The sequence below is a fragment of the Carassius gibelio genome, chromosome B4 (assembly GCF_023724105.1).
Source record: "Carassius gibelio isolate Cgi1373 ecotype wild population from Czech Republic chromosome B4, carGib1.2-hapl.c, whole genome shotgun sequence".
In the NCBI taxonomy this organism is placed as follows: domain Eukaryota; kingdom Metazoa; phylum Chordata; class Actinopteri; order Cypriniformes; family Cyprinidae; genus Carassius; species Carassius gibelio.
In genome coordinates, this window is record NC_068399.1 from 3,391,538 (window position 1) to 3,414,232 (window position 22,695).

The following is a 22,695-nucleotide window of genomic DNA, read 5'->3' on the forward strand; positions in this document are numbered from 1 at the left end:
TCCAAACTATTAAAAAATAGTTTAATCATTTAATTTCAGTGCGTGTGTCTGTCTGTCAGCCTATTCTCCGTTTTGGATGTGTTTAACTGTCATCCGTACATCCAGGTTGGCTCAGACCACCTCAGAGGCCTAAATGTGCTTGAACCCCGTAAATGCTGCTTGCAGCTTTAATTATTATTATTATTATTATTATTATTATTCTTCCGCCCTAGAACTGAACGTGCAGCCCAAACCGTAAGGCCTAGAGAGCTGAAATTTGGACAGATCTTAGAGCTCATTTTGGGGAGAACTTATCAAAGTCTCAGCCCAATCGGCCAAACGGGGGCGCTACAGTGCAAAAAACAAAAATTTTGGACATTTTTGGCCGTGAATCGTAAACCGTTAGCCAAAAACTCAAAAACATGGCATCATAGCAATCCTTGGGTTAGCCCAAACAAAAGTGCACGGCGCCTTTTTGGGGTCTACGACGCACCGTTTTCTCGCAAAATCGAGCTATATCCGAAACCTACTTTTGCGAACTAGTCCTAGGATTTTCAACCAATCAGAACCAAACCACTTCATAAATATTCCCTGGACACTCAATATCAATAATTATCAAAAAAAAGTTGAAATTTCAATTCTTACGCGAAACAGTACGCCAAAAAGCGTCTATAGTAACGTTGGCCAAATGCTATTTTAACTATAACTCTTGAACGGAATGAGATAACTTCACCAAACTTGGTACACATATGTATGAGCTGAATTTTGGGTCAAATAAAAAAAAATTGCGCATCTCTGCCACTTGGGGGCGCAATAAGATAGAACAAACACATAAATTGCTATAACTAGGCAACCGTTGGCTCGATCGACTTGAAAATCGGTATGCAGTGTCTTGGTCTGAAGGGGCACAAGTACTTATGAGGACATTTGCATATCTCAAAAAACATGGCCGTCATTGGCCAAACAAATTTAAGCACCTATTTGAAAGGGTTAACGGATGTTGATCGGAACGAAACTCGCTGGGTACGTTCGACTCCTGAACCTTAAGGTCTGTAAGAATTTTGAAAGAAATCAGCCACTAGTTGGCGCTAACGAGTTTTATGGCTCTGTAATCACGTGGTGTTTCACATATCAACACAATATGCATATCATTTGATAGATCTCCTCGTAATGCACAACTTTGCCTCAAGAACCATTGCTGTCAATCAAATCGTTCAATTGTTATTCACAAATATGTTAAAAACCTACTTTTGCGAACTAGTCCTAGGTTTTTTGCCCGATCGGAACCAAACCACTGCAGTAATATTCTGTGGACTCTCTAGATCAATAATTATTAAAAAAATGTTGAATTTTGTCCTTTGGTTAGCTGTAACCGGGTAATTTAGAAAAAGGGGTGTGGCCAAACATACCCCAAAGCCTATAAAACCTAAAGGAAAACTCAAAACTGTATGAAACTCAGTGAAATCATGTATCAGGTGACTCTTAACAAGCATGCAAAGTTTCATGGAGATCAGACCATAGGTGGCGCTATAACAGTAGAAAAGGTCTCAAAACACAAGATTTATATGGTAAATGGCCCCAAATTGTTTGAAAATGCTCATATATTCACTCAAAAGCACTAAATCTTCATATCATATGATAGATCTCCTCATTCTGAACAACTTTGCCTCTGGGACCAATGTTGTCAATAAAGCTGTTAATTAAATATTCAAGATTATTTTAAAAAGTTACTTTGGCATACTTGTGATACGGTTTAAGATGAAAATCAATAAAACCACTGAAGTACAATTCTGTAGACTCTGAAGGTCAATAATTATCAAAAACATGTTGAACAATTGCATTTGGACAACTATAAACCAGTAATTTTATAATATGTTCTTTTCATAGTGTACACAAAGGCCTATTAATACAAACAGAAAGCCCACACATTATCAAAACTGTGTAAAACAATGCATAATTTCATTCTAAACAAGCATGCAAAATTTAAGAGAGATTGGGCAAAAAAAAAAAAAAAAAAAAAACACTATAACAGTTATGTTTAAAAACAGTGTTGCTTGAGTAAATGCAATTTATAACCTCTAGATGGCAGTGGAAGACCACTAATGGGCTCATTCAGTTAAGTTGAACAGTACTGTTGAAAGGATTCATGAATTCATCCCAAAACATTAAAAATGTAACTGTTATAACATTTTAAATCTCATTGAGTCAATGTTTTCCATTTTGTTCTTACAGATATATCAGTTTTTACTATTTTGCCACATTGTGATTACAGTTTAACCTGAAAATGACATCTAAACTCTTAAAAAGAGAAGACTTGCAATAAGTTTATTGTCACCTATCACTTATTTCAAATACCTATATCTGCAACAAAATGTTTGTGCATGTATATGTGTATCTTTCTGTGTGTGTGTGTGTGTGCATATGCTTATAGAGTATACATATATTAGTCTAATCATTTACTTTCAGTGTGTGTGTCTGTCTGTTAGCCTGTTCTCCATTTTGGATGTGTTTAAATGTCATCCATGCATCCAGGTTGGCTCAGACCACCTCAGAGGCCTTAATGTGCTTGAACCCCGGTAAATGCTGCTTGCAGCTTTAATTATTATTATTATTATTATTCTTCCGCCTTAAAACTGAACGTGCAGCCCAAACCGTAAGGCCTAGAGAGCTGAAACTTGGTCAGATCATAGTAGTCTTGCTCGCTACTCAGATACAAAGAACCGGCCCAATCGGCCTAACGGGGGCGCTACAGCGCAAAAAACAAAAATTTTGGACATTTTTGGCCGTAAAGTGTAAACCGTTAGCCATAGACTCAAAAATATGGCATTGTTGCAATCCTTGGGTTAACCCGAACAAAAGTGCACGGCGCCTTTTTGGGGTCTACGACGCACCGTTTTCTCGCAAAATCGAGCTATATCCGAAACCTACTTTTGCGAACTAGTCATAGGATTTTCAACCAATCAGAACCAAACCACTTCATGAATATTCCCTGGACACTCAATATCAATAATTATCAAAAAAAAGTTGAAATTTCAATTCTTACGCGAAACAGTACACCAAAAAGCGTCTATGCTAACGTTAGCCAAATGCTATTTTAACTATAACTCTTGAACGGAATGAGATATCTTCACCAAACTCGGTACGCATATGTAAGAGCTCAATCTTTGGTCAAATCAAAAAAATTGCGCATCTCTGCCACTTGGGGGCGCTATAAGATAGAAAAAACACATAAATGGCTATAACTAGGCAACCGTTGGCTCGATCGACTTGAAAATCGGTATGCAGTGTCTTGGTCTGAAGGGGCACAAGTACCTATGAGGACATTTGCATATCTCAAAAAAACATGGCCGCCATTGGCCAGACAAATTTAAGCACCTATTTGAAAGGGTTAACGGATGTTGATAGGAACGAAACTCGCTGGGTACGTACGACTCATGAACCTTAAGGTCTGTAAGAATTTTGAAAGAAATCGGCCACTAGTTGGCGCTAACGAGTTTTATGGCTCTGTAATCACGTGGTGTTTCACATATCAACACAATATGCATATCATTTGATAGATCTCCTCGTAATGCACAACTTTGCCTCAAGAACCATTGCTGTCAATCAAATCGTTCAATTGTTATTCACAAATATGTTAAAAACCTACTTTTGCGAACTAGTCCTTGGTTTTTTGTCCGATCGGAACCAAACCACTGCAGTAATATTCTGTGGACTCTCTAGATCAATAATTATTAAAAAAATGTTGAATTTTGTCCTTTGGTTAGCTGTAAAGGCGTAATATAGAAAAAGGGGTGTGGCCAAACATACCCCAAAGCCTATAAAACCTAAACGAAAACTCAAAACTTTATGAAACTCAGTGAAATCATGTAGCAGGTGACTCTTAACAAGCATGCAAAGTTTCATGGAGATCAGACCATAGGTGGCGCTATAACAGTAGAAAAGGTCCCAAAACACAAGATTTATATGGTAAAAGGCCTCAAAGTGTTTGAAAATGTTCATATATTCACTCAAAAACACTAGATCTTCATATCATATGATAAATCTCCTCATTCTGAACAACTTTGCCTCTGGGACCAATGTTGTCAATAAAGCTGTTAATTAAATATTCAAGATTATTTAAAAAAGTTACTTTGGCATACTTGTGATACGGTTTAAGATGAAAATCAATAAAACCACTGAAGTACAATTCTCTAGACTCAGAAGGTCAATAATTATCAAAAACATGTTGAACAATTGCATTTGGGCAACTATAAACCAATAATTTCATAATATGTTATTTGCATAGTGTACACAAAGGCCTATTAATACAAACAGAAAGCCCACAAATTATCAAAACTGTGTAAAATAATGCATAATTTCATTCTAAACAAGCATGCAAAATTTAAGAGAGATTGGGAAAAAAAAATAACAACACTATAACAGTTATGTTCAAAATCAGGGTTGTTTGAGTAAATGCAATTTATAACCACTAGATGGCAGCGGAAGACCACTAATGGGCTCATTCAGCTAAGTTGAACAGCACTGTTTTTATGAATTCTTGCCAAAACATTAATAAATTAACTGTTATAACATTTTAAATCTTACTGAATCAATGTTTTCCATTTTGTTCATACAGATGTATCAGTTTTTACAATTTTGCCACATTATGATTACAGTTTAACCTGAAAATGACATCTAAACTCTAAAAAAGAGAAGACTTGCAATAAGTTTGTCACCTATCACTTATTTCAAATACCTATATCTGCAACAAAATGTGTGTCCATGTATATGTGTGTCTTTGTGTGTGTGTGTGTGTGTGCATATGCTTATAGAGTATACATATATTAGTCTAATCATTTGCTGTCAGTGTGTGTGTCTGTCTGTTAGCCTGTTCTCCATTTTGGATGTGTTTAAATGTCATCCAAACATCCAGGTTGGCTCTGACCACCTCAGAGGCCTTAATGTGCTTGAACCCCGGTAAATGCTGCTTGCAGCTTTAATTATTATTAGGGGTTCAAGCACGCAGTGCTGAAACCCTATTGTAATTGTTAGGATTTTTATTAGGGGTTCAAGCACGCAGTGCTGAAACCCTATTGTAATTGTTAGGATTTTTATTATTATTATTATTATTATTATTCTTCCGCCCTAGAACTGAACGTGCAGCCCAAACCGTAAGGCCTAGAGAGCTGAAATTTGGACAGATCTTAGAGCTCATTTTGGGGAGAACTTATCAAAGTCTCAGCCCAATCGGCCAAACGGGGGCGCTACAGCGCAAAAAACAAAATTTTTGGACATTTTTGGCCGTGAATCGTAAACCGTTAGCCGTAAACTCAAAAACATGGCATCGTAGCAATCCTTGGGTTAGCCCGAACAAAAGTGCACGGCGCCTTTTTGGGGTCTACGACGCACCGTTTTCTCGCAAAATCGAGCTATATCCGAAACCTACTTTTGCGAACTAGTCCTAGGATTTTCAACCAATCAGAACCAAACCACTTCAGAAATATTCCCTGGACACTCAATATCAATAATTATCAAAAAAAAGTTGAAATTTCAATTCTTACGCGAAACAGTACGCCAAAAAGCGTCTATAGTAACGTTGGCCAAATGCTATTTTAACTATAACTCTTGAACGGAATGAGATAACTTCACCAAACTTGGTACACATATGTATGAGCTCAATTTTGGGTCAAATAAAAAAAATTGCGCATCTCTGCCACTTGGGGGCGCTATAAGATAGAAAAAACACATAAATTGCTATAACTAGGCAACCGTTGGCTCGATCGACTTGAAAATCGGTATGCAGTGTCTTGGTCTGAAGGGGCACAAGTACCTATGAGGACATTTGCATATCTCAAAAAACATGGCCGCCATTGGCCAAACAAATTTAAGCACCTATTTGAAAGGGTTAACGGATGTTGATCGGAACGAAACTCGCTGGGTACGTTCGACTCATGAAGCTTAAGGTCTGTAAGAATTTTGAAAGAAATCGGCCACTAGTTGGCGCTAACGAGTTTTATGGCTCTGTAATCACGTGGTGTTTCACATATCAACACAATATGCATATCATTTGATAGATCTCCTCGTAATGCACAACTTTGCCTCAAGAACCATTGCTGTCAATCAAATCGTTCAATTGTTATTCACAAATATGTTAAAAACCTACTTTTGCGAACTAGTCCTAGGTTTTTTGCCCGATCGGAACCAAACCACTGCAGTAATATTCTGTGGACTCTCTAGATCAATAATTATTAAAAAAATGTTGAATTTTGTCCTTTGGTTAGCTGTAACGGGGTAATTTAGAAAAAGGGGTGTGGCCAAACATACCCCAAAGCCTATAAAACCTAAAGGAAAACTCAAAACTTTATGAAACTCAGTGAAATCATTTAACAGGTGACTCTTAACAAGCATGCAAAGTTTCATGGAGATCAGACCATAGGTGGCGCTATAACAGTAGAAAAGGTCTCAAAACACAAGATTTATATGGTAAATGGCCTCAAATTGTTTGAAAATGTTCATATATTCACTCAAAAACACTAAATCTTCATATCATATGATAAATCTCCTCATTCTGAACAACTTTGCCTCTGGGACCAATGTTGTCAATAAAGCTGTTAATTAAATATTCAAGATTATTTTAAAAAGTTACTTTGGCATACTTGTGATACGGTTTAAGCTGAAAATCAATAAAACCACTGAAGTACAATTCTCTAGACTCTGAAGGTCAATAATTATCAAAAACATGTTGAACAATTGCATTTGGGCAACTATAAACCAATAATTTTATAATATGTTATTTGCATAGTGTACACAAAGGCCTATTTATACAAACAGAAAGCTCACAAATTATTAAAACTGTGTAAAATAATGCATGATTTCATTCTAAACAAGCATGCAAAATTTAAGAGAGATTGGGCAAAAAAAAATTACAACACTATAACAGTTACGTTTTAAAACACAGTGTTGTTTGAGTAAATGCAATTTATAACCACTAGATGGCAGCGGAAGACCACTAATGGGCTCATTCAGCTAGTTAAACAGTACTGTTTTCATGAATTCATGCCAAAACATTAATAAATTAACTGTTATAACATTTTAAATCTCATTGTATTGATGTTTTCCATTTTGTTTATACAGATATATCAGTTTTTACAATTTTGCCACATTATGATTACAGTTTAAACTGAAAATGACATCTAAACTCTTAAAAAGAGAAGACTTGCAATACATTTATTGTCACCTATCACTTATTTCAAATCCCAACATCTGCAACAAAATGTGTGTGCATGTATATGTGTGTCTTTGTCTTTGTGTGTATGCGTATGCTTATAGAGTATGAATATATTAGTCTAATAATTTACTTTCAGTGTGTGTGTCTGTTTGTTAGCCTATTCTCCATTTTGGATGTGTTTAGCGGTTATCCATACGTCCAGGTTGGGCTCTAACCACCTCAGATGCCTTAAATGCTTGAACCCCGGTAAATGCTGCTTGCAGCTTTAATTATTATTAGGGGTTCAAGCACGCAGTGCTGAAACCCTCTTGTAATTGTTAGGATTTTTATTATTATTATTATTCTTCTGCCCTAGAACTGAACGTGCAGCCCAAACCGTAAGGCCTAGAGAGCTGAAATTTGGACAGATCGTAGAGCTCATTTTGGGGAGAACTTATCAAAGTCTCAGCCCAATCGGCCTAACGGGGGCGCTACAGCGCAAAAAACAAAAATTTTGGACATTTTTGGCCGCAAATCGTAAACCGTTAGCCGTAGACTCAAAAACAAGGCATCGTTGCAATCCTTGGGTTAGTCCGAACAAAAGTGCACAGCTGCATTTTTTGCTCTACGACGCACCGTTTTCTCGCAAAATCGAGCTATATCCGAAACCTACTTTTGCGAACTAGTCCTAGGATTTTCAACCAATCAGAACCAAACCACTTCATGAATATTCCCTGGACACTGAATATCAATAATTATCAAAAAAAGGTTGAAATTTCAATTCTAACGCGAAACAGTACACCAAAAAGCGTCTATGCTAACGTTAGCCAAATGCTATTTTGACGATAACTCTTGCACGGAATGAGATATCTTCAGCAAACTCGGTACACACATGTATGAACTCAATCTTTGGTCAAATAAAAAAAATTGCACATCTCTGCCACTTGGGGGCGCAATAAGATTTAAAAAACACATAAATGGCTATAACCAGGCAACCGTTGGCTCGATCGACTTGAAAATTGGTATGCAGTGTCTTGGCCTGAAGGGGCACAAGTACCTATGAGGACATTTGCATATCTCAAAAAACATGGCCGCCATTGGCCAAACAATTTTAAGCACCTATTTGAAAGGGTTAACGGATGTTGATCGGAACGAAACTCCCTGGGTACGTTCGACTCATGAACCTTAAGGTCTGTAAGAATTTTGAAAGAAATCGGCCACTAGTTGGCGCTAACGAGTTTTATGGCTCTGTAATCACGTGGTGTTTCACATATCAACACAATATGCATATCATTTGATAGATCTCCTCGTAATGCACAACTTTGCCTCAAGAACCATTGCTGTCAATCAAATCGTTCAATTGTTATTCACAAATATGTTAAAAACCTACTTTTGCGAACTAGTCCTAGGTTTTTTGTCCGATCGGAACCAAACCACTGCAGTAATATTCTGTGGACTCTCTAGATCAATAATTATTAAAAAAATGTTGAATTTTGTCCTTTGGTTAGCTGTAACGGGGTAATTTAGAAAAAGGCGTGTGGCCAAACATACCCCAAAGCCTATAAAACCTAAAGGAAAACTCAAAACTTTATGAAACTCAGTGATATCATGTAACAGGTGACTCTTAACAAGCATGCAAAGTTTCATGGAGATCAGACCATAGGTGGCGCTATAACAGTAGAAAAGGTCTCAAAACACAAGATTTATATGGTAAATGGCCTCAAATTGTTTGAAAATGTTCATATATTCACTCAAAAACACTAAATCTTCATATCATATGATAGATCTCCTCATTCTGAACAACTTTGCCTCTGGGACCAATGTTGTCAATAAAGCTGTTAATTAAATATTCAAGATTATTTTAAAAAGTTACTTTGGCATACTTGTGATACGGTTTAAGATGAAAATCAATAAAACCACTGAAGTACAATTCTCTAGACTCTGAAGGTCAATAATTATCAAAAACATGTTGAACAATTGCATTTGGGCAACTATAAACCAATAATTTTATAATATGTTATTTGCATAGTGTACACAAAGGCCTATTAATACAAACAGAAAGCCCACAAATTATCAAAACTGTGTAAAATAATGCATAATTTCATTCTAAACAAGCATGCAAAATTTAAGAGAGATTGGGCAAAAAAAATTACAACACTATAACAGTTATGTTTTAAAACAGTGTTGTTTGAGTAAATGCAATTTATAACCACTAGATGGCAGCGGAAGACCACTAATGGGCTCATTCAGCTAGTTAAACAGTACTGTTTTCATGAATTCATGCCAAAACATTAATAAATTAACTGTTATAACATTTTAAATCTCATTGAATTGATGTTTTCCATTTTGTTCATACAGATGTATCAGTTTTTACAATTTTGCCACATTATGATTACAGTTTAACCTGAAAATGACATCTAAACTCTGAAAAAGAGAAGACTTGCAATAATTTTATGTCACCTATCACTTATTTCAAATACCTATATCTGCAACAAAATGTTTGTGCATGTATATGTGTGTCTTTGTGTGTGTGTGTGTGCATATGCTTATAGAGTATACATATATTAGTCTAATCATTTACTTTCAGTGTGTGTGTCTGTCTGTTAACCTGTTCTCCATTTTGGATGTGTTTAACTGTCATCCAAACATCCAGGTTGGCCGAGACCACCTCAGATGCCTTAAATGCTTGAACCCCGGTAAAATGCTGCTTGCAGCTTTAATTATTATTATTATTATTATTCTTCTGCCCTAGAACTGAACGTGCAGCCCAAACCGTAAGGCCTAGAGAGCTGAAATTTGGACAGATCGTAGAGCTCAATTTGGGGAGAACTTATCAAAGTCTCAGCCCAATCGGCCTAACGGGGGCGCTACAGCGCAAAAAACAAAAATTTTGGACATTTTTGGCCGTAAATCGTATACCGTTAGCCGTAGACTCAAAAACATGGCATTGTTGCAATCCTTGGGTTAGCCCGAACAAAAGTGCACGGCGCCTTTTTGGGGTCTACGACGCACCGTTTTCTCGCAAAATCGAGCTATATCCGAAACCTACTTTTGCGAACTAGTCCTAGGATTTTCAACCAATCAGAACCAAACCACTTCATAAATATTCCCTGGACACTCAATATCAATAATTATCAAAAAAAAGTTGAAATTACAATTCATACGCGAAACAGTACCCCAAAAAGCGTCTATGCTAACGTTAGCCAAATGCTATTTTAACTATAACTCTTGAACGGAATGAGATATCTTCACCAAACTCGGTATACATATGTATGAGCTCAATCTTTGGTCAAATAAAAAAAATTGCGCATCTCTGCCACTTGGGGGCGCTATAAGATAGAAAAAACACATAAATGGCTATAACTAGGCAACCGTTGGCTCGATCGACTTGAAAATTGGTATGCAATGTCTTGGTCTGAAGGGGCACAAGTACCTGTGAGGACATTTGCATATCTCAAAAAAACATGGCCGCCATTGGTCAAACAATTTTAAGCACCTATTTGAAAGGGTTAACGGATGTTGATCGGAACGAAACTCACTGGGTACGTTCGACTCATGAACCTTAAGGTCTGTAAGAATTTTGAAAGAAATCGGCCACTAGTTGGCGCTAACGAGTTTTATGGCTCTGTAATCACGTGGTGCTTCACATATCAACACAATATGCATATCATTTGATAGATCTCCTCATAATGCACAACTTTGCCTCAAGAACCATTGCTGTCAATCAAATCGTTCAATTGTTATTCACAAATATGTTAAAAACCTACTTTTGCGAACTAGTCCTAGGTTTTTTGTCCGATCGGAACCAAACCACTGCAGTAATATTCTGTGGACTCTCTAGATCAATAATTATTAAAAAAATGTTGAATTTTGTCCTTTGGTTAGCTGTAAAGGGGTAATTTCGAAAAAGGGGTGTGGCCAAACATACCCCTAAGCCTATAAAACGTAAACGAAAACTCAAAACTTTATGAGCCTTGGTGAAATCATGTAACAGCTGACTCTTAACAAGCATGCAAAGTTTCATGGAGATCAGACCATAGGTGGCGCTATAACAGTAGAAAAGGTCTCAAAACACAAGATTTATATGGTAAATGGCCTCAAATTGTTTGAAAATGCTCATATATTCACTCAAAAACACTAAATCTTCATATCATATGATAGATCTCCTCATTCTGAACAACTTTGCCTCTGGGACCAATGTTGTCAATAAAGCTGTTAATTAAATATTCAAGATTATTTTAAAAAGTTACTTTGGCATACTAGTGAAAGGGTTTAAGATGAAAATCAATAAAACTACTGAAGTACAATTCTCTAGACTCTGAAGGTCAATAATTATCAAAAACATGTTGAACAATTGCATTTAGACAACTATAAACCAGTAATTTTATAATATGTTATTTGCATAGTGTACACAAAGGCCTATTAATACAAACAGAAAGCCCACAAATTATCAAAACTGTGTAAAATAATGCATATTTCGTTCTAAACAAGCATGCAAACTTTAAGAGAGATTGGGCAAAAAAAAAAAAATAACAAGACTATAACAGTTACGTTTAAAAACACAGTGCTGTTTCAGTAAATGCAATTTATAACCACTAGATGGCAGCGGAAGACCACTAATGGGCTCATTCAGTTAAGTTGAACAGTACTGTAGAAAGGATTCATGAATTCTTGCCAAAACATTAATAAATTAACTGTTATAATATGTTAAATCTTGTTGAATCAATGTTTTCCATTTTGTTCATACAGACACATCATTTTTTACAATTGTGCCACATTGTGATTACAGTGAAACCTGAATGACATCTAAACTCTTAAAAACTAGTTTAATCATTTAATTTCAGTGTGTGTGTGTCTGTCATTTGGATGTATTTAAATGTCATCCATACATCCTGGTTGGCCGAGACCACCCCAGAGGCACAAAGGCCTATTAATACAAACAGAAATCCCACAAATTATCAAAACTGTGTAAGGTAATGCATAATTCCATTCTAAACAGGCATGCAAAATTTAAGAGAGATAGGGCAACAAAAAAAAAACAACAACAACACTTTAACAGTTATGTTTAAAAACACAGTGTTGTTTGAGTAACTGCAATTTATAACCACTAGATGGCAGTGGAAGACCACTAATGGGCTCATTCAGCTAGTACTGTTTTTATGAATTCATGCCAAAACATTAATAAATTAAATGTTATAACATTTTAAATCTCATTGAAATTGATGTTTTCCATTTTGTTCATACAGATGTATCAGTTTTAACAATTTTGCCACATTAGGATTACAGTTTAACCTGAAAATGACATCTAAACTCTAAAAAAGAGAAGACTTGCAATAAGTTTATTGTCACCTATCACTTATTTCAAATACCTATATCTGCAACAAAATGTTTGTGCATGTATATGCGTATCTTTGTGTGTGTGTGTGTGTGCATATGCTTATAGAGTATACATATATTAGTCTAATCATTTACTTTCAGTGTGTGCGTCTGTCTGTTAGCCTGTTCTCCGTTTTGGATGTGTTTAACTGTCATCCATGCATCCAGGCTGACTCTGACCACCTCAGAGGCCTTAATGTGCTTGAACCCCGGTAAAATGCTGCTTGCAGCTTTAATTAGGGGTTCAAGCACGCAGTGCTGAAACCCTATTGTAATTGTTAGGATTTTTAGGGGTTCAAGCACGCAGTGCTGAAACCCTATTGTAATTGTTAGGATTTTTATTATTATTATTATTATTCTTCTGCCCTAGAACTGAACGTGCAGCCCAAACCGTAAGGCCTAGAGACTTGAAACTTGGTCAGATGATAGAGCTCAATTTGGGGAGAATCTATCAAAGTCTCAGCCCAATTGGCCAATAGGGGGCGCTACAGTGATCGAAAATGCGTTTTTGCTAATAGCTCCTAAACCGCTTGTGATAGAGCCAAAAATTTTACATTTCTGGAATCCGTGGGTCATGCGAAATTAAAAACGGTCACTCTGAATTTGGGTCTAGGAGGCCTCGTTTTTTCGCAAATTTGACGTATGTCCAAAACCTACTTTTGCGAACTAGTCCTAGGTTTTTCACCCAATCTGAACCAAACCACTGCAGAAATGTTCTCTGTCCAGTGAATATCAATAATTATAAAAAAAAAGTAGAAATTTCGACTCACTGTCGTAATGGGATGCCAAAATGTTCGAAAGTCGAGGACCAATTTTACGCAACAGGCTATAACTCATGAATGAAATGAGATATCTTAACCAAACTCGGTATACATATGTATGAGCTCAATCTTTGGTCAAATAAAAAAAATTGCACACCTCTGCCACTTGGGGGCGCTATAAAAATAAAAAACACATAAATGGCTATAACTAGGCAACCGTTGACTCGATCGACTTGAAAATTGGTATGCAGTGTCTTGGTCTGAAGGGGCACAAGTACCTATGAGGACATTTGCATATCTCAAAAAACATGGCTGCCATTGGCCAAACAATTTTAAGCACCTATTTGAAAGGGTTAACGGATGTTGATCGGAACAAAACTCGCTGGGTACGTTCGACTCATGAACCTTATGGTCTGTAAGAATTTTGAAAGAAATCGGACACTAGTTGGCGCTAACGAGTTTTATGGCTCAGTAATCACGTGGTGTTTCACATATCAACACAATATGCATATCATTTGATAGATCTCCTCATAATGCACAACTTTGCCTCAAGAACCATTGCTGTCAATCAAATCGTTCAATTGTTATTCACAAATATGTTAAAAACCTACTTTTGCGAACTAGTCCTAGGTTTTTTGTCCGATCGGAACCAAACCACTGCAGTAATATTCTGTGGACTCTCTAGATCAATAATTATTAAAAAAATGTTGAATTTTGTCCTTTGGTTAGCTGTAACAGGGTAATTTAGAAAAACGGGTGTGGCCAAACATACCCCAAAGCCTATAAAACCTAAAGGAAAACTCAAAACTTTATGAAACTAAGTGAAATCATGTAACCGGTGACTCTTAACAAGCATGCAAAGTTTCATGGAGATCAGACCATAGGTGGCGCTATAACAGTAGAAAAGGTCTCAAAACACAAGATTTATATGGTAAATGGCCTCAAATTGTTTGAAAATCCTTATATATTCACTCAAAAACACTAAATCTTCATATCATATGATAGATCTCCTCATTCTGAACAACTTTGCCTCTGGGACCAATATTGTCAATAAAGCTGTTAATTAAATATCCAAGATTATTTAAAAAAGTTACTTTGGCATACTTGTGATACAGTTTAAGATGAAAATCAATAAAACCACTGAAGTACAATTCTCTAGACTCTGAAGGTCAATAATTATCAAAAACATGTTGAACAATTGCATTTGGGCAACTATAAACCAGTCATTTTATAATATGTTATTTGCATAGTGTACACAAAGGCCTATTAATACAAACAGAAAGCCCACAAATTATTGAAACTGTGTAAAATAATGCATAATTTCATTCTAAACAAGCATGCAAAATTTAAGAGAGATTGGGCAAAAAAAAAATAACAACACTATAACAGTTATGTTTAAAAACACAGTGTTGTTTGAGTAAATGCAATTTATAACCACTAGATGGCAGCGGAAGACCACTAATGGGCTCATTCAGCTAGTTAAACAGTACTGTTTTCATGAATTCATGCCAAAACATTAATAAATTAACTGTTATAACATTTTAAATCTCATTGAATTGATGTTTTCCATTTTGTTTATACAGATATATCAGTTTTTACAATTTTGCCACATTATGATTACAGTTTAACCTGAAAATGACATCTAAACTCTGAAAAAGAGAAGACTTGCAATAAGTTTATTGTCACCTATCACTTATTTCAAATACCTATATCTGCAACAAAATGTTTGTGCATGTATATGTGTGTCTTTGTGTGTGTGTGTGTGTGTGCATATGCTTATAGAGTATACATATATTAGTCTAATCATTTACTTTCAGTGTGTGTGTCTGTCTGTTAACCTGTTCTCCATTTTGGATGTGTTTAAATGTCATCCAAACATCCAGGTTGGCTCTGACCACCTCAGATGCCTTAAATGCTTGAACCCCGGTAAAATGCTGCTTGCAGCTTTAATTATTATTATTATTATTATTATTATTATTCTTCCGCCCTAGAACTGAACGTGCAGCCCAAACCGTAAGGCCTAGAGAGCTGAAATTTGGACAGATCGTAGAGCTCAATTTGGGGAGAACTTATCAAAGTCTCAGCCCAATCGGCCAAACGGGGGCGCTATAGCGCAAAAAACAAAAATTTTGGACGTTTTTGGCCGTGAATCGTAAACCATTAGCCATAAACTCAAAAACATGGCATCATAGCAATCCTTGGGTTAGCCCGAACAAAAGTGCACGGCGCCTTTTTGGGGTCTACGACACACCGTTTTCTTGCAAAATCGAGCTATATCCGAAACCTACTTTTGCGAACTAGTACTATGATTTTCAACCAATCAGAACCAAACCACTTCAGAAATATTCCCTGGACACTCAATATCAATAATTATCAAAAAAAAGTTGAAATTTCAATTTTTACGCGAAACAGTATGCCAAAAAGCGTCTATAGTAACGTTGGCCAAATGCTATTTTAACTATAACTCTTGAACGGAATGAGATAACTTCACCAAACTCGGTACACATATGTACGAGCTCAATTTTGGGTAAAATAAAAAAAATTGCGCATCTCTGCCACTTGGGGGCGCAATAAGATAGAAAAAACACATAAATGGCTATAACTAGGCAACCGTTGGCTCGATCGACTTGAAAATTGGTATGCAGTGTCTTGGTCTGAAGGGGCACAAGTACCTATGAGGACATTTGCATATCTCAAAAAACATGGCCGCCATTGGCCAAACAATTTTAAGCACCTATTTGAAAGGGTTAACGGATGTTGATCGGAACGAAACTCGCTGGGTACGTTCGACTCATGAACCTCAAGGTCTGTAAGAATTTTGAAAGAAATCGGCCACTAGTTGGCGCTAACGAATTGTATGGCTCTGTAATCACGTGGTGTTTCACATATCAACACAAAATGCATATCATTTGATAGATCTCCTCATAATGCACAACTTTGCCTCAAGAACCATTGCTGTCAATCAAATCGTTCAATTGTTATTCACAAATATGTTAAAAACTTACTTTTGCGAACTAGTCCTAGATTTTTTGCCCGATCAGAACCAAAGCACTGCAGTAATATTCTGTGGACTCTCTAGATCAATAATTATCAAAAAAATGTTGAATTTTGTCCTTTGGTTAGCTGTAAAGGGGTAATTTAGAAAAAGGGGTGTGGCCAAACATACCCCAAAGCCTATAAAACCTAAACGAAAACTCAAAACTTTATGAAACTAGGTGAAATCATGTAACAGGTGACTCTCAACAAGGCTGCAAAGTTTCATGGAGATTGATCCATAGGTGGCGCTATAACAGTAGAAAAGGTCTCATAACACAAGATTTAGATGGTAAATGGCCTCAAACTGTTTGAAAATGCACATATATTCACTCAAAAACACAAAATCTTCATATCATATGATAGATCTCCTCATTCTGAAAAACTTTGCCTCTGGGACCAATTTTGTCAATAAATCTGTTAATTAAATATTCAAGATTATTTGAAAAAGTTACTTTGGCAAAGTATTCCAAGGCTTTAAGCTGAAAATCAATAAAACCACTGAAGTACAATTCTCTAGACTCAGAAGGTCAATAATTATCAAAAACATGTTGAACAATTGCATTTGGACAACTATAAACCAGTAATTTTATAATATGTTATTTGCATAGTGTACACAAAGGCCTATTAATACAAACAGAAAGCCCACAAATTATCAAAACTGTGTAAAATAATGCATAATTTCATTCTAAACGAGCATGCCATATTTAAGAGATATTGGGCAAAAAACACTAAGAGTTAAAAGGATTAACACATTGATGTATGAGAAATTGCCATTTTTAACCACTAGATGGCAGCGGAAAACCACTAATGGGCTCATTCAGCAAACTTAAACTGTACAGTTGAAAGGATGTAATGCCTAAACAATACAAAAAACACTCTTACAACATTTCAAATCTCATTGAGTTAAAGTTTTCCATTTTGTTCATTCAGACATATCAGTTTTTAAAATTTTACCACATTATGATTACAGTGAAACCTGAAAATGACATCTAAAATCTTAAAAACGAGTTTAATCATTTACTTTCAGTGTGTGTGTCTGTCTGTTAGCCTATTCTCCATTTTGGATGTGTTTAACGGCCATCCATATATTTCCAGGTTGGCTCTGACCACCTAAGATCCCTTAAGTGCTTGAACCCCGTAAATGCTGCTTGCAGCTTTAATTATTATTATTATTCTTCCGCCTTAAAACTGAACGTGCAGCCCAAACCGTAAGGCCTAGAGAGCTGAAACTTGGTCAGATGGTAGTAGTCTTGCTCGCTACTCAGATACAAAGAACCGGCCCAATCGGCCTAACGGGGGCGCTACAGCGCAAAAAACAAAAATTTTGGACAATTTTGGCCGTAAAGTGTAAACCGTTAGCCATAGACTCAAAAACATGGCATTGTTGCAATCCTTGGGTTAGCCCGAACAAAAGTGCACGGCGCCTTTTTGGGGTCTACGACGCACCGTTTTCTCGCAAAATCGAGCTATATCCGAAACCTACTTTTGCGAACTAGTCCTAGGATTTTCAACCAATCAGAACCAAACCACTTCATAAATATTCCCTGGACACTCAATATCAATAATTATCAAAAAAAAGTTGAAATTTCAATTCTTACGCGAAACAGTACACCAAAAAGCGTCTATGCTAACGTTAGCCAAATGCTATTTTAACTATAACTCTTGAACGGAATGAGATATCTTCACCAAACTCGGTATACATATGTATAAGCTCAATCTTTGGTCAAATCAAAAATATTGCGCATCTCTGCCACTTGGGGGCGCTATAAGATAGAAAAAACACATAAATGGCTATAACTAGGCAACTGTTGCCTCGATCGACTTGAAAATTGGTATGCAATGTCTCGGTCTGAAGGGGCACAAGTACATATGAGGACATTTGCATATCTAAAAAAAACATGGCCGCCATTGGCCAAACAATTTTAAGCACCTATTTGAAAGGGTTAACGGATGTTGATCGGAACGAAACTCGCTGGGTACGTTCGACTCATGAACCTTAAGGTCTGTAAGAATTTTGAAAGAAATCGGCCACTAGTTGGCGCTAACGAGTTTTATGGCTCTGTAATCACGTGGTGTTTCACATATCAACACAATATGCATATCATTTGATAGATCTCCTCATAATGCACAACTTTGCCTCAAGAACCATTGCTGTCAATCAAATCGTTCAATTGTTATTCACAAATATGTTAAAAACCTACTTTTGCGAACTAGTCCTAGGTTTTTTGCCCGATAGGAACCAAACCACTGCAGTAATATTCTGTGGACTCTCTAGATCAATAATTATTAAAAAAATGTTGAATTTTGTCCTTTGGTTAGCTGTAACGGGGTAATTTAGAAAAAGGGGTGTGGCCAAACATACCCCAAAGCCTATAAAACCTAAAGGAAAACTCAAAACGTTATGAAACTAAGTGAAATCATGTAACAGGTGACTCTTAACAAGCATGCAAAGTTTCATGGAGATCAGACCATAGGTGGCGCTATAACAGTAGAAAATGTCTCAAAACACAAGATTTATATGGTAAATGGCCTCAAATTGTTTGAAAATGTTCATATATTCACTCAAAAACACTAAATCTTCATATCATATGATAAATCTCCTCATTCTGAACAACTTTGCCTCTGGGATCAATGTTGTCAATAAAGCTGTTAATTAAATATTCAAGATTATTTTAAAAAGTTACTTTGGCATACTTGTGATACAGTTTAAGATGAAAATCAATAAAACCACTGAAGTACAATTCTCTAGACTCTGAAGGTCAATAATTATCAAAAACATGTTGAACAATTGCATTTGGGCAACTATAAACCAATAATTTTATAATATGTTATTTGCATAGTGTACACAAAGGCCTATTTATACAAACAGAAAGCCCACAAATTATTAAAACTGTGTAAAATAATGCATGATTTCATTCTAAACAAGCATGCAAAATTTAAGAGAGATTGGGCAAAAAAAAATTACAACACTATAACAGTTATGTTTTAAAACACAGTGTTGTTTGAGTAAATGCAATTTATAACCACTAGATGGCAGCGGAAGACCACTAATGGGCTCATTCAGCTAGTTAAACAGCACTGTTTTCATGAATTCATGCCAAAACATTAATAAATTAACTGTTATAACATTTTAAATCTCACTGAATTGATGTTTTCCATTTTGTTTATACAGATATATCAGTTTTTACAATTTTGCCACATTATGATTACAGTTTAAACTGAAAATGACATCTAAACTCTTAAAAAGAGAAGACTTGCAATACATTTATTGTCACCTATCACTTATTTCAAATCCCAACATCTGCAACAAAATGTGTGTGCATGTATATGTGTGTCTTTGTCTTTGTGTGTATGCGTATGCTTATAGAGTATGAATATATTAGTCTAATAATTTACTTTCAGTGTGTGTGTCTGTTTGTTAGCCTATTCTCCATTTTGGATGTGTTTAGCGGTCATCCATACGTCCAGGTTGGCTCTAACCACCTCAGATGCCTTAAATGCTTGAACCCCGGTAAATGCTGCTTGCAGCTTTAATTATTATTATAATTATATATTATTATATTGCCATTATATATGGGTCAGTGGCCTCACTAGTGATATGGCGGCGACTACGAACGCAGTTAAAGTTAAGGTGATGAGTAGATCAAAGTTGGGCTCAGCTTGTTGTGCTGTGGGATGCAACCTGACATCTGGAACGAACGCCTTGTCAAAAATAAAAATGTTTCGGTTTCCTAAAGACCAGACGAGACGGCAAGAATGGATTACCGCTGAGTGGAGAGACTTGGCTGCCAAGCAAGAATTCAAGGATCTGTAACTGTTACGTAAGACAGAAACAGGATGTAAATGTAATAATGCTCTTTATTAGTACTCAGGACAAAAGGTCAGGACACTGAACAAAGATGGCTGTCTGCACAGCAGGACAGGCGGGCGGACACCACGCAGGATGGAAACTGTGACGCAGGGACCTCGGTGGACAACTGGGGAAGGTGCTCAGTCCAGTGATGATCCCTTGAATGGTACTCCCGTCGAGTACAGTAAACCCTCGTGACAGTGCTCGGTGATTCAGTGCAGAGCAGTAATGCAGGAATGAACACGACGATGACACGGGGAATCCAATCCAACGAAACAGGAACAAGCACAGGCACAGGAAACACACCAGGAAGCACAACGATCTGACAACATGAGACACTGGTTACTGAACTTATAAAGGGAACAAACAATAGAATCCAGCTGGCGCTACTGATCACTGCTGATCAGTGACCACGCCCACAGACACACACAACAGCACACTAGACGAGAGAGAGACAGTGAATTCATGACCCGTGACAATAACACACACTTCGTTACAGGTAAAAATTCATGGTAAGCGACAGATATTTTTCAAAAATAATTGCCACAATGGTTTTCCATCAATGCTGTACAAAACACAAGTATTTAGCAGCTGCCTTTGGCTTGCTCCCTGGGGACATAACACATACAATAATGCATAGCTTTTCTAATGAAGTTTTAAATTAATTACTAAATTAGGACTTTTACAACATTTTCACTGACGAATTTACTACATTATCACTGATACATTTTATTTGTAAAGCTGCTTTGTAACAATGTGCATTGTGAGAAGTGCTACAAATAAATTTGACATATCTAATTTCATTGTAATAGTAGGATACTAATACGTTTAATCGTTTTTAAGCAATATCATATATTAATTTCTTTACATAAAAATGTGCATGTAACCAGAAAATTGATGGATTATGCAAAGGATGTATGATGCTCAGCAAGGTGCAATACTGTCAACACTAACTGTTCCTGTCACTTGTTTTATTTTAGGTGCACCATCATTGGACCCATGCCATCCTGATTATGTTCCATCAATATTCACAGACAAAAACACCACTGATGGGTCACAGAAGTTGGAGCGATACCAGAGGAGATCATCTGTGGTTGACCCCATGTATTCACCTTCCTTAGAGGTCACACAAGCTGACCCTGAAGAAGGATGCACTGCTGTGGGTACAGATCTGTCAATGGCAGATATTGACCAGCTACAGAATGAAAACATTGAATTAAAAAGAAAAATGGCTTCACTGGAGAAGAAACTGGAATCTTAAGAAAAACAAATATAAGATCATATGTTTGTCAGTCTGTCCGATTTTATTTTAAATGATGACAAGCACACTCATTTTTACACTGGTCTACCATCTACTTTTGTGTTTTTCACCCTCCTCACTTACCTGACATCAATATGGAGTGCATCATCAACCATACTTACCCTTCCCGAGCAGTTTCTTGTGATCCTGATGAAGCTTCGTCTAGGCTAAACCCATCAAGACCTAGCTTTTAGATTCAAAGTGAGTTGTGGAACTGTCTCAAACATCTTTCATGAATGGCTCGATGTGATGGCTAAAGAATTACAATGCCTTGTCCGGCGGCCATCCAGAAAAGAAATCAGAAGAAATCTACCCACCCTCTTCAAGACTACAGGTTTCAATAAAGTTAGATGTATAATAGACTGTACTGAAGTGTTCACTGAGAGGCCAACTAGTATGCAAATCACATACTCCCACTACAAATCACATAATACTGTGAAGTTCCTTGTTGGTATTAGTCCAACAGGAACTATTACATTTTTCTCAAAAGTCTGGGGTGGTCGTGCTAGCGACAAAGTTATAACAAAAAATTCTGGATAGCTAAACCTTCTTGAACAAGGAGACCATGTAATGGCTAATAGAAGCTTCAATTTTCCTGAATATTTTGCCAGCAAATGTGACCGTCTTCATGTACCAGCATGTACAAAAGGAAGAAAACAATTGATAGGATTAGAGGTGAAACACTCTAAAAAAATGTCACGAGTGAGAATCCATGTGGAAAGGGCCATACGCCGATTTCACGCAGCCGCCATTTTGAAATCAAAAGCGAGGCTCCGGTGGGAAGAAACACGGAAGTATTGCCTTGAATCACAGGTGTAGCGATGTAGTTATTCTCCCATAAAGTTACCGACAACACTAGAGTATGCTCCAAACATTTTACCCCGGACTGCATTGTACGATCGCTCACTGGTTTACATAGACTGAAACATGGAAGCATGCCAACTTTATTTACGTGGAGCTGTGAGCTGAAGCCCAGGAGGACACTTGAGCGACATCAGAGGTGTGTGCCGTACACTTTTTTTTTTAATGATATCTCTTTTTAAGTTTAATTCAACCTTTGCTGAATGATAAACAAAAATATATGATAGTAGTGTAATATTTTATCATATTACCAGATGTAATTTGTCATATTGCATAACCTAACCAAAGTGATATAAATTAATTTAGTTTGATGTCAATTCTTACGGTCTTACGGACATATAAAACT